Genomic DNA, 12,439 nt, shown 5'->3' on the forward strand with positions numbered 1-12,439 from the left:
AATACGATATGTTTCACAATACAGATTATGTGATACGTTTGACGTTAACGTACGTCAACATTCAGTAGATGTCACAATTTGATACATGTCACGAAACAGAGACGACTGTACGATGTATATCACAATATAGATGCCATGAGACAATGCATATCATATTTCAGATGGCATGACACAATGCATATCACGATGCAGATGCCACAATGCATATCACACTCCATGGGGCCACAGGACGATACACATCATGATACAGAGGCTACGATACTATACACATCACAATACAGCTGCCACAATATGATAATATCACAATACAGAATCCATGATGCAATGCATATCATGATACAGAGACCAGTGTACGACCATACGCATATCACCACACACAATACAATACATATCATGATACGGATGCCACAATGCAATGCTGTGATAAGTATCGTGATACAGACGCAATGATATGTATCACAACACAGAGGCCATGATACAATAAATATAACGATACAGAGGCCACAAACTATACATTATCACAATATAGGGTGTATTCACACTGAGCTCATTTGGAGCATTTGTACTGAACACAGCAATCACACTTGGTTCCGGACAAGATCAACCAGACGGAGACAGCCTAGAGAGGGTGGACGGAACGGTGGCTCTCCTGCATGCTCTCCTCGTACATGGGCAGGTATTTCACCTCGTCGTAGGAGGGTAAGCACGCTGCACTCGAGCAGAGAGTGCCGGAATGTAGCCGCAGAAGAGAGATGGCTCATCCTCCGGGCGGTCACAGTGGCTCGGGTTCCGGTGCGGCCGTGGGCAGATGATCCGCTGGATGAAGAAGCCCATGGCAAAGAGCAGCAGCAGAGGATGAGGGTCCCCGACAGCTTCCTAGTCACCCAGCCCACGTTGTCTAAGAAGACGCGGATGGGGAGCTTGCAGCAGTGCACCGAGGGGCAGCACCTCTGACCGTCCCCGCACTGGAGCACCATGCCGCTCCGCAGAGCCTGACACGCTGAGACCAGACACGCCACGGAAATTTATGAAGAAACGCAAAAAAGTTTGCGAGCATGTGGGTTTTTTTTACCAAGTTTTGGTCCGCTGTTCAGCGTTGCCGTGTGAACACAAATCGAGCTGAGGTCCAAGTGCAACATTATAACATATTTTTCCCTAAATCGGGAACAAAGCAACCTAACCACAGGTCTGAATACGCCCATATAGACCACAGTACGGTGCATATCGAGTACCTCGAGTCCCTTGACTCAGATCCAAGAGATAACACCGAAATGCCTTGGGCCAAAGCGAGGCGTCCTCATGGGAAGAGGGAAGGACCAGAGGAGGAGAGGAGGGTTTGGAGGGAGGGATGGAGGGATGGAGGGATGGGGAAATCCTTCCCATGTAAATATGTAGGGATGAGGGGAAAAAAAGAGAAAGACGGACTGATGTAACAACTCATGTAATTGTCACGCCGCCTGGGATTTGTCTGGGGTTGCCGTGGTTTTGAGGCCCAGTATTATGGGATATTCATCATTCATCCATCAATGTTTCCATTTCTTCCTTCCTTTCTTTCTTTCTTTCTTTCTTTCTTTCCAGAGTGGCATGAAGAAAGCTGGCAGAACTGGATGCTAGGGCTGGAACACATCCAAACTATTTTTTGACAAATAGCTCTCAATTTTGACAATATTTTGGGGAATGACTATCTTTCATGAGATATTTATGACCATTAATCAGAACAGTAGTAGTCGAACAGTCTGTGAAGTCCGTACACTCCTTAAAGACGACATTTAACTAGGTTCTGGAATTGGCTCCTGCGTCTCATCCGGGAAACAACCGCTTAGAAAAACTCCAACTCTCACCTCCGGTCAGTCCTGCTCGCTACTGACGGGAGGGGTTTGAACCCCGAACCCCTCTCCTGCTGCTCACCGTGCGTTCCTTTCAAATATTAATAAGAATACATCACAAGGATCCAGAAGAATACATAATATGTTGATTTAAACGTCACAGTGTATGGACGGCGTGCGCTCGCTCTGTTTATATCTGGGGTTTTTTGTAGCGTCATCTTCCCTCTGCCCTCTGCCCCCCCTCACCATCCCTCCCTCCGTCTGTCCCGCCATCCCTCACTCCTCGTTCCATCCCTCCCATCTCTCGTCCGTCCATCTCTCACTCATTCCGTCCCTCCATTCCTCCCTCTGTCCGTCTGTCATCGGTCCATCCATCCATCCATCCACTCCTGTGTCCGTCCCTCATCCCTCCACCCTTCCTATGTCCCTCCCTCCCACCCTCCAGTCCCTCCCTGCATCCCTCCTCACCATTCCTCCCGCCGTCTGTCCCGCCATCCCTCACTCCTCGTTCCATCCCTCCCTCATTCCGTCCCTCCATCCTGCTCTCTGTCCGTCCTTCTGTCATCTGTCCGTCCCTCCATCCATCCATTCCTGTGTCCGTCGCTCATCCCTCCATCCGACCCTATGTCCCTCCCTCCCACCCTCCATCCATAACGCCCTCCGGTCCCTCCCTGCATCCCTCCCTCCCAATGTCCGTGCATCATCCCTCCCTTCCCTCCATTTATCCATCATTCCATCCCTCCCTCCATCCGGTCATCACCAGTCCTCCCGCTTGTCCGTCATCCCTCCAAACAGGCGTTGCTGCCTTTGATGTGGAAAAGGAAAAGCATTCTCCTCTCTTCTGTCTTTGTTTTTATTTTGCCCATTTGTGGTGAAGAAGAAGATGAAGACGCTGTTAGTGGCAGAAAGAAACGCGTATCTCCAAACAGAGCGTTTGGGCGCCGCCTCATTAGAGCGTCGCCTCGGCGTTGCTCTGCGCTAATCAGCGTCTATTCACCGCTCTGTGATGAAGAGGAGGACGCGGTGACGAAGGTCACCCGGCGGCGGAGCAAGGGATTTATCTGCAGCCGCGGAGAGGCGGCCATTGATGTGTGGCGCTGGAATGGCTTCTTCAAGAGGAGAGAGAGAAAGGGGGGGGAAGATAGGAGACTTCAGTGGCCACGTGCACGTACATACACACACACACACACACACACACACACACACAAACACACACACACACGCACACACTTCCAAATGGTAGCATGTTTGATGCCTGTGGCTGCTGTGTGTGTCGTGGCAGCCATATTTGCGATGAAGAGTTTCCTTTGGTGTTTAAAAATGTTGGTCTGAATATTGGTTGGGATGTGACAATACAGTTCTATATCGATTCAGTATTTGAAGAAATCACTGAAGAAACCGAAGAACTGAAGAAATTCTGTCTAATACAGGAATGTGGTTTGTAATTACTTTGTAATTATATAAGTGACTATAATGTGTTTCAATTTAAATGAAAAGTATAAGTATTGTATAGGTATGAATAGTTTTATTGGAAAAAAAAAGATTATAATTTATTAATTTGAAACAATAGAATTGAGCCACATTTAAGTTTTTTTGTTTTTTTTGTTTGATTAAGTGTTAATCCAGTTAAAGGTGCAGTGTGTAGAATTTAGTGGTATCTAGCGGTGAGGTTGCAGATCGCAACCAACTGAATATCCCTCCCCATGGCGGTGCGACATGGCGGCCTCCGTGGAAGAGATGGCGGCCGCAAAACTCTGGAAAGACCCAAAAGTCCCTCTCTCGACCCAGTGTTTGGTTTGTCCGTTCTGGGCTACTGTAGAAACATGGCGGTGCAACATGGCGGCCTCCGTAGAAGAGGACCCGCTCCCTATGTAGATATAAACGCCTCATTCTAAGCTAAAGAAAACACAAAGATTATTATTTTAATGGGATTATACACAAATTAAAACATACTTATAGATATTGTATTGCATTTCTATCAAATCTGTTCTGTAAATGAACATTTTAAATATAAATGAACCAAAAAATGTTTACACTCCGTTAGGTATTGGTGACCCAAAGCATACTTTAGGGTCCTCTGGCGGCTTTCGGCTTTTTTTTCTTTGTTGCATCATTTGAAAGTGGAGAATCAGAGCTTCCAAACAAGGTGTCACTTGTGCAAATCAAGCAAATATTTTTAAAGCTATGACTTGTTAATGACAAGGGTGTGGCAAAGCGTGTTTCTGAGATAATCACCTCCAAAGTTTTACCCACACCAGGTTCATTCAGCCAGCTCCCAGAATGCAAATGGGGTTGGCGGACAAACAAAGCCTCATGGCTACTTAACATACTGCTGAATGGGCCAATCACTGCTTTGTGCTTGTGTTTTGAGGGAATGTTGAACAGCGTCATCAACACATAACTATTTCTGTTTTTAAAAAAGCTTTGATTTAACAGTAAGAATATACATGTTTTATAAAAGTGGAATTATTTTGGAGTCTAAAAGTACGGACAACACAACAAAATGTAGAGTCCGGCAATAATATCAGTCTCGGAGAATCTGAAATCTGAAATGTGAAATCTGAAAATCTGCCAATCACCAACCTCAACGGACTTCATCAAGTCATCAACTTCTTCTGTTGTAATAACAATGGGCGTATCGTCGATCTCCTCCGGTGGTTCTTGAAAATATTCCGGCCACACTGCTTACACTGACTTGGATCTATCGAACTGGTCAGATTAAGGTCTGCGATATGATTTAGATTTTCCTCCACCCGCTTCTCGAAATCCATAACAACACAGGTAAATTAAAGTTTTCACAGATAAGTGAACCCGGATCCTCGTCTTGTTTACAGAAGTGACGTCAATTACGTCAGGATTTCTTCTTCGATGGTAGACGTTGTTAGACGTTGGTACACGCCCTCTCCACAACGATGTCTCCGTGTGTGTGTAAAAGTAGTACGATTTAAAGGTTGAACTCTATCAAAACTTTTTTACATTGTAACTTCACATCACATGGAATATGGATGAATGATCTTCACCTGGACGGTCGCTTTAAAGGAAACAATCACTCGGCGTTGTTCAGTGCTGCTCCGGGTCTCGGTAAGTGAACTGTGTTTCCCCATGTGATCTTATGGGAATATTTAACTACACGGTTTAACATTTTTCTAATATTGATAAATCAAACTCGGTTTTGAAAATATGTTTAGATTAAAAAAAACCACAAAGGAACACAAATCTGGAAAAATCTAATTTTCCTCCAAGAAAGGTTTTTTTAACGTATTTGGCTACTCCTGGTGCGCGAGACAACAGGTTTTGCTGTGGTGTGTCACGTTTTGTTGGGAATTTATTTACTGCATAATTTCAGTCAATATGGCATTATTAGTTTAATGTGAATTGTTTTAACCTTTCTGGTCTGATTCTCTCCAGTTAAAGTTCCCTTGAGCAAAACACCGAAACCTGAAAATGATCTCAACTCAAAGTTGTGAGTTAAATTCCAAAATCAAACAGAATGATAGTTAAATGTATGGATCAGTTAAAATGTCTTAAAGTATTACATCCATTTTGTGGAATTCAGGCGCAAATTGCAGTGGAAAGTGGCAAAACGTGGAATTCTTAGATTTATCGAACGGTTTCACAAAAGTAACAACATAACAGTTTTTTGTTTTATTATAAATAGACATAAACAGGATTTGTAGTTTATAGATTGATTATGTTGATTGAAGATATAATTCATACAGTAAATATAACATGGATTGTACCTAGCACCCAGTAATTTACCAATACTTTACTAACAACTGAAAATGTAATACATATTTCACTAAACTTAGTTGGAAATTAAATTAAACCCAATAATGTAATAAAAAATGTGCTGACTGATATTGTAATAACAATTCAAGGGATAACCGAATATAATATATATTTTTTAATGATTTATTTATCTTTTATACAGTATATTATTTTTATATTTCAATTTAAATTTGTATTTTTATTACAATTGTTCAAATGTTGTTTTTTTTGTCATTGTTATTGTAAGGTCTTGAAAACCTTTCAGTCGAATTTCCCGAAAGTTACAGTTACAAATAAGAATATCACTATATTTCTAGTGTTAACACACCCCTCCTCCTCCTTCGCTCTCTCCATCCCGCGGATTAGAAACAGAATCCTTCGGAGGCGACACGCTCATTATCCCAATTAGCTTCCTGCTCGCACCAAGGAGCGGCTGTTTGCTGTCGTCTTCCCAGAATTCCTGGCGGTTCTCCGGGGAGCGCCGCTGTTTGCCAGCGCTCGGCGAGGACCGCGACCGTCGGCGCACAGACACCTGGATGACAAGGAGACGGCGGCATCCCTTGTTTCTCTCTCTCCCTCTTTTCTCCCGTCTCACCCGATCCGACACGTCTGTTCTGCTCTGATCTGAGTGCCGCCCCCTGGCGGGCGGGCGAGGCACGGCGCCGTCGGGTCTAATCGCCACCTGGCAATTGGCAGCGCGCTGACTGATTAGAGAGGAAGAATCATGTCCTCTGCTCCTCTTTCTCTCTCTACCGCTCTCTCTCTCTCTCGCTCTCTCTCTCCACCTGTCCCTCTCTGTTGCTCTGTCTCTATCAATCTCTTTCTAATCACTCTCTCCCATTGTTGTCGGTGCTCTCTCTCTCTCTCTCTCTCTCTTTCACTCTCTCTCCACCTCATCTTCTATGTGCCTTCACCTGTCTCTCTTTCCATCTCCGTCTCACTCTCTTATTGTCTCTCACCCTTACTGGGAGCGACGCACGGCTCATTAGCCCGAGGAGAGGGAGGGAGGGAGGAACGGCGAGAGAGCAAAGGTTTTCACAGCCCCCTCTCACTGTCCACCAAATAAATCAATTCCTGAAGACGTTGCCAAGAAACGTCCAATGAGTCAGGAAGGGAAGGTTCGGAGCAGGAAGGGAAGGACCAAGAGGGAATGGGGGGAGATACGGAGCAATCCACAATGCAGCGTGCAGGGACGCAGCAAAAAACAAATTCCTCGTGAATTCATTTCCATTTCGCTCGAGCAGCAGCTTCACGGTTTGTCCTCTGTTCATATCGATTCAAACCGATTTCTGACGAGACTACGGAGGATGAAGTCGCGCTTAACAGTCAAATTCAAAATTGACTTCACGTTTGGGTCAACGAGGATTTCCTTTTTCAATGACCGCCAAAAAGTGTTCATGGATCCAAAATGAACAAGGAATAAACTCCAACAACATACTCACAGGACATACTGACAGAGATACCAATCAATAAGCATGTTCATAATGTGGCGCTTTGTAGGGCTTGTTAATATATCTACATAATATGGATATGGTGAAAAGAGATTAGATCTGGTTCTGGTAACGTGGTGATGTCGTTAAATGACTTTGAGGGGCATTGCACCAACAGTCGTCCCCAAAATATTTTCAAGTTATCGATATTGAGGTATTCACAAAAACAAAACAAAACATTGTGATTCTTGATTTCAGGCCCCAAGTCGGGAGAAGGGGGACGATTCCCGGTGGTTCACGCTGGTTGTTGGGCCGGTGACAAGGCAATCATTTAAATTTGATCATCGCATTTACAAGAATTTTATCATCACCCAGTGCCTCACATTCTCACACAATCACACACGCACACACACACACACACACACACATACACACACACACACACACACACACACACAAACACACACACACGCACACTGCTACTGACAAGCCCCCGTGGCCTCATTGGATAAAAAGCAGTGCAGCCCGCTCACACCAAAACACTGTATGCTGACAGGGCATGAGAGCGGCCCTCCAGATCCTGAAAGATTGAAAACCAGGTAGGAGTATTGCATTTGTTCGGGGGAAATTCAGCGGAATGAGGTGGTGCCTCCCGGACAGCGGCAGCGCTGAGAGTCGGTAGCTGGTTCAATGCCGTGTTAGGGACCTTTTACAAATTACTTGATTCAATTTTCAAAATTCGATAGCTTTTTTTGTCATGGGAACAGGTCTATAGGTCTGTATAATTATAGGATCTAGTCTTTGGCCTTTGCCCTTTTGATTTCGAAATAATGGTCTTTGAACCATATTTTGAAATCAAACAGCTGGGTAACATGAGGTTTATAACCTATTATTTACCTAGTCTGAGCATTATTGAACTTGGAAATTTTTTAAATTCAATAGAAAAGTCTTTTAACTTTTATTTCTTTACAGATTTCTGTGTCAAACCCATGTGCACTGAAAAGGATTGTAGAAGTTGTACAATAGGTTTAAACAATAGGTTAAAGATCTAAAATTGTCAATTTTGTGCATTATGGACAGTAATAACGCCCCCCATAACGTCTGTTTGGAGAGCTTGAAAACTCAGCCGCCATCAAGGAAACAGTGACTGACTGGAACTGATCAACACACGATGGATCATGGTCAGTGAAATATTACTGATTGTTACTTTAAATTCGTCAGGTTGTTTTGTTTCAGACTGTATAAGCGGATCTAATTTTTTATAAAACACCATTTCAGTCAATATTAAATAGACAAATAAATACTTCAATAAATATTCCTCTGACTTAAATAAATATGTCCATGAAATGAATCCAGTCATAAAAAAATTAGGCAATAAATAAATAAAATGAATATAAATATATCGAAATAAATGTAAATATAAATATATAAATGAGTAAATATAGTTCAAAAAATAAATACATTTTTTTATTTATTTTAAAGAGGACATTTTTCAAAAGACTTTATTCACTTCAGGGGACTTTTTTTTTGATAATTCCACATTTATTTATTTAAAGGCACTTTCATTTCATAGTGCCACATTCATTTATCTCAGGGAACTTTCATTTCATAATGCCAATTTCCATCTGTTATATGCAAATATGAACGGGGTGTGGTTATATCACAGATTCAAAGCCAGCGGAGGGAGGGGGAGCTGGCGCTGCAGTTGGTGCCCTCCTACGCAACAGTGGAAGGAGTGGTTGCTCCGAGCTGCTCCTAAGCTCTGGATACCTCCTTGGTTGTAGCCAGGGGGCTACAACCAAGGTCAAGCGGAACCACCCGGTTCCGCTTGACCAGCCGCACCCTGTACACCACGTCTGACAGCTGTTGCAGCACAGTGCGGGGGCCAGCCCACTGGCTCCACAGCTTGGGGGTGAGGCCCTTCTTTCTCTACCGACAGTAGACACACACCTGGGTCCCGGGCACAAAGTCCGATGCCCGGCAGCGGGAGACGTAAGTCCGCTTCGTTGAGGACTCGGTGTGACTCTCTCCACTCCTGCAGCGCCAGAGGTGCGTGGGGGAGCCCGACCTGGACTACTTCCACAACCCCAGTGAAAGGCTGCGGAAGGTGCAAGGGTTGACCAGGCAAGCCTTAACGGACGCCGGGTCAGGGTTTGAGCGGGCCTGCGACTACCGCTGCCGGGAGCGGACTTTGCAGCCAGGAATCAAATGGGTGACATCTCGCCGGCAGCTCCGGCGTCATCTAATCCGGCTGCAGAGACCTTTCTGCTTCTGTATCGGCTGTGATTCATATTGAAAGGCGACTAATAGAGCTTGAGGAAGCTTGAAGGGCAGAGCTGTGTTCGGGGTTTTGTAAACCTCCACGAGATGAGAGGAGCAAAGGAAAACCCACAGAAAGAACCGTATCAGCACGTTGTGTAATAATCATCACAAGATCTCTCTGCTGCGAGTCACAGGGGCGAGGGATAACGAGAGACAGACAGGAGGCAGTGCAATGGAGAGGTGGAGGGAGGTAGGGAGAGGTAGAGCGAGGCACCGGGGCCTTGGAGACCTGGGGTGAACGTCTTAGTCTTTCATCCTCGTCTTGGATCAGGACGAGGGGGGAACTGTGCGATGGATTATCAGCTCTGAGCTTCAGAAGGAGATAAGACTCAGTGCAGCTCTGCTAGACCAGGGAGACTGGCTGGCTGGGTGTAAGACTTGCTGTATGACTGACTGGTTGGCTTTCTGACTGGCCGGATAGCTGGCTGGCTGGCTGACTTGCTGGCTGGGTGTAGGACTTGCTGACTGACTGTCTGGTTGGTTGACTGACCGCAGGACTGACCGGCTGACTGGAGAACCAAGTGGTTGACCGACTGTCTCACTGATGGTATGACTGACATGCTGACTGACTATTAATGACAATCAGGTTAAGAGGGGGATCTACTCTCTGGTTATTTCTTTCCTTTTTGGTTTTTGGGAGATTTGAGGATTTTTAAGGTTTGGGTTTGGGGTTTTGGGAAGTTTGGGGCTTTTGAAGGTTTGAGTTTTGGGATGTTTGAGTTTTTAGTAGGTTTGTCTTTTGGGAGATTTTGGGTTTGGGAGGTTTTGGGCTTCACTCCCGTTGCCAAACAGTTCTTCGGACGTGTCCTGTAGAGAGCGACTGACTAGCACAGTGTCCACAGCTAGACTCTATATTTCTGGTTTAAAACCATATCTGGCTTAGAAATCCACCAAACCAACATTATAACGAGGAATTGAAGTATTTAATTTCTGTATTGGACCACATTTGTTCTCTTCAACATTTTGGCAGCGGGTCCGGGTCCACCCTGTTCGGGGCCAGGGGTCCAGGTAAATTGGGCGGAGGCCCTTGGTGCCGGGCGTCTTATCTCCACCTCCTTTAGCGTCCTCCTCGCCTCCTATTCAGCCACAGATTGGAGACGCAGACGCTCGGGAGAAAACACTTGAAACACTATCAAAGCCCTTTGATTCGTCGATACGACCACAGGATGATCACACGAGTGCCAGAGCTGGATGGAGAGAAGGATGGATAGATGAAGGGAGAGGGGTGGAGGAGAGATAGCTGGTGGAGCCTCTGATTTCACAGATCTCTGCACTGATGAGTGTAATGATAACCATCCAGCACAGGTCCTTCTTAAAAAAAGAGGCGTCGCGGCGACTGTGTGCAATCAAACGCCGCCCTGACGCAGAAAGCAGATTACAGCGCGTCCCGACGCTTGGAGGAGTCGTTCACGGACCTGTACAGTAATCAGCCTCCACCGGCCGCTCCCCGAGGAAACATCTGAGGAGGAAAGGCTGTTTCTTCTGGTAATCAGGGTTCAGTTTGGTGGAGAAACGGGACATTTCAGGAGTCGCTCCGACGTCTGTCACATACTGTCAAGAAAACATCACCTTCATCTATTGTTTATCACCATCATAAATATATATATATATATACACATAAAAAAAACAATACAAAATATATATGTATATATATATATATATATATATATATATATATATATATATATATATATATTTTGTATTGTTTTTTTTATGTGTATATATATATATATATATATATATATATATATATATATATATATATATATATATATATAATGTTTTTATGTGTGTGAGTGTGTGTATATACTGTATATATTTATTTATTTATTTATGTGTTTATATATATATATATATTCATATATATAATGGGCATGGTGGCTCATTGTTTAGCAGCCGCTATGTGGCAGCCCAGTGCTCCGAGATCCATCAGATACGAGAAAATAACTACTTTCCTGGATTAATAAAGTATATATACAGTGTATAAATATATATATATGAAAAATGACTGTTCAGGCACAAGCTGCTGAACACTCACTGGGCTTCAATGCAGTCCAATTGGGCAAGCATCCTAAAGTCTTCAAAATACGTTCAATCTCCTTTTCGAAAAAAGGTGAAACTCACATCATAGTAAGGCAGACCTTATATGTTGCACCAGTGGGAAAATATTTATCAGGTTTTTCAGGATTTTTGGACTCTTTTGCATTCCATCTGTTGTTTAAACCCAACACCAACGTTAACGCTGGTGAATGATTCATTTTCAAAACTTCTCTTAGTTCACTGTCAAGTAGACTAGATTGATGAGTGATAGTGTCGATGGGTCAGGATATCGTCTCTCCTTACTTTCCTGCATCGCGCCGTCCTACATGCACATGACAGGTTTCAATTCATCAGCCACCCAAACACACAAACTTAAATGCTGAGATTCGAGAGTGGTACGATTAGTGCCGACGTACTATAGCGAGTAGTTCTGTCATTTTTTAGAGACCGGGACTCGTGTATTCCTATAATAAGTACATACTGTACTCCAGCGTGTACTCCAGTGTGTTAAAGTAATGATAAAACACGCTGCTGAGTCACATTTACGCAGATTTGCGTCCAAATTGTACAAATGGCTGTTTACAGCTGCTACTGTGGATTTAGTGGCAAGCTGCTGCTTTGTTCTGGAGGAGAGGAGGAAGAATGGAAATGAGAGCGAGGGGGAGAGAGAGCGAGAGAGAGAGAGAGAGAGAGAAGAAGAAGAAAGCAAAGAGAGGCAGCGATAAAAAGAGATAGCTCTCATGTGTTTATGATGTTTGTTTCTCTCGCCGCGAGGCCCTCGTCTCTCCGTTCCCTCCTTCCTCCTTTCCTCTCTCTCCCGCCCCCCCCCCTTCTCTCTCTCTCCGTCTCACTATATTTTTTCCTCTCTCTGTCATGTCTGTGCCGCCTGTCCAGGCAGCTCTCCCACCCCCCCCCCCACCCCTCCATCCCTCTCTTCTGATGTCTCAATTAAAATTAATGTGTTCAGTCTGCTCAGATAAAGAGCAGAGAGGAGGAAAGAGCCTTTCCAGGAACAATGGCGGCTCTTTGCATATTGGAAAGCGATCCTTCCTT

This window comes from Zeus faber (genome assembly GCF_960531495.2).
Source record: "Zeus faber genome assembly, chromosome: 2".
Taxonomy (NCBI): Eukaryota; Metazoa; Chordata; class Actinopteri; order Zeiformes; family Zeidae; genus Zeus; species Zeus faber.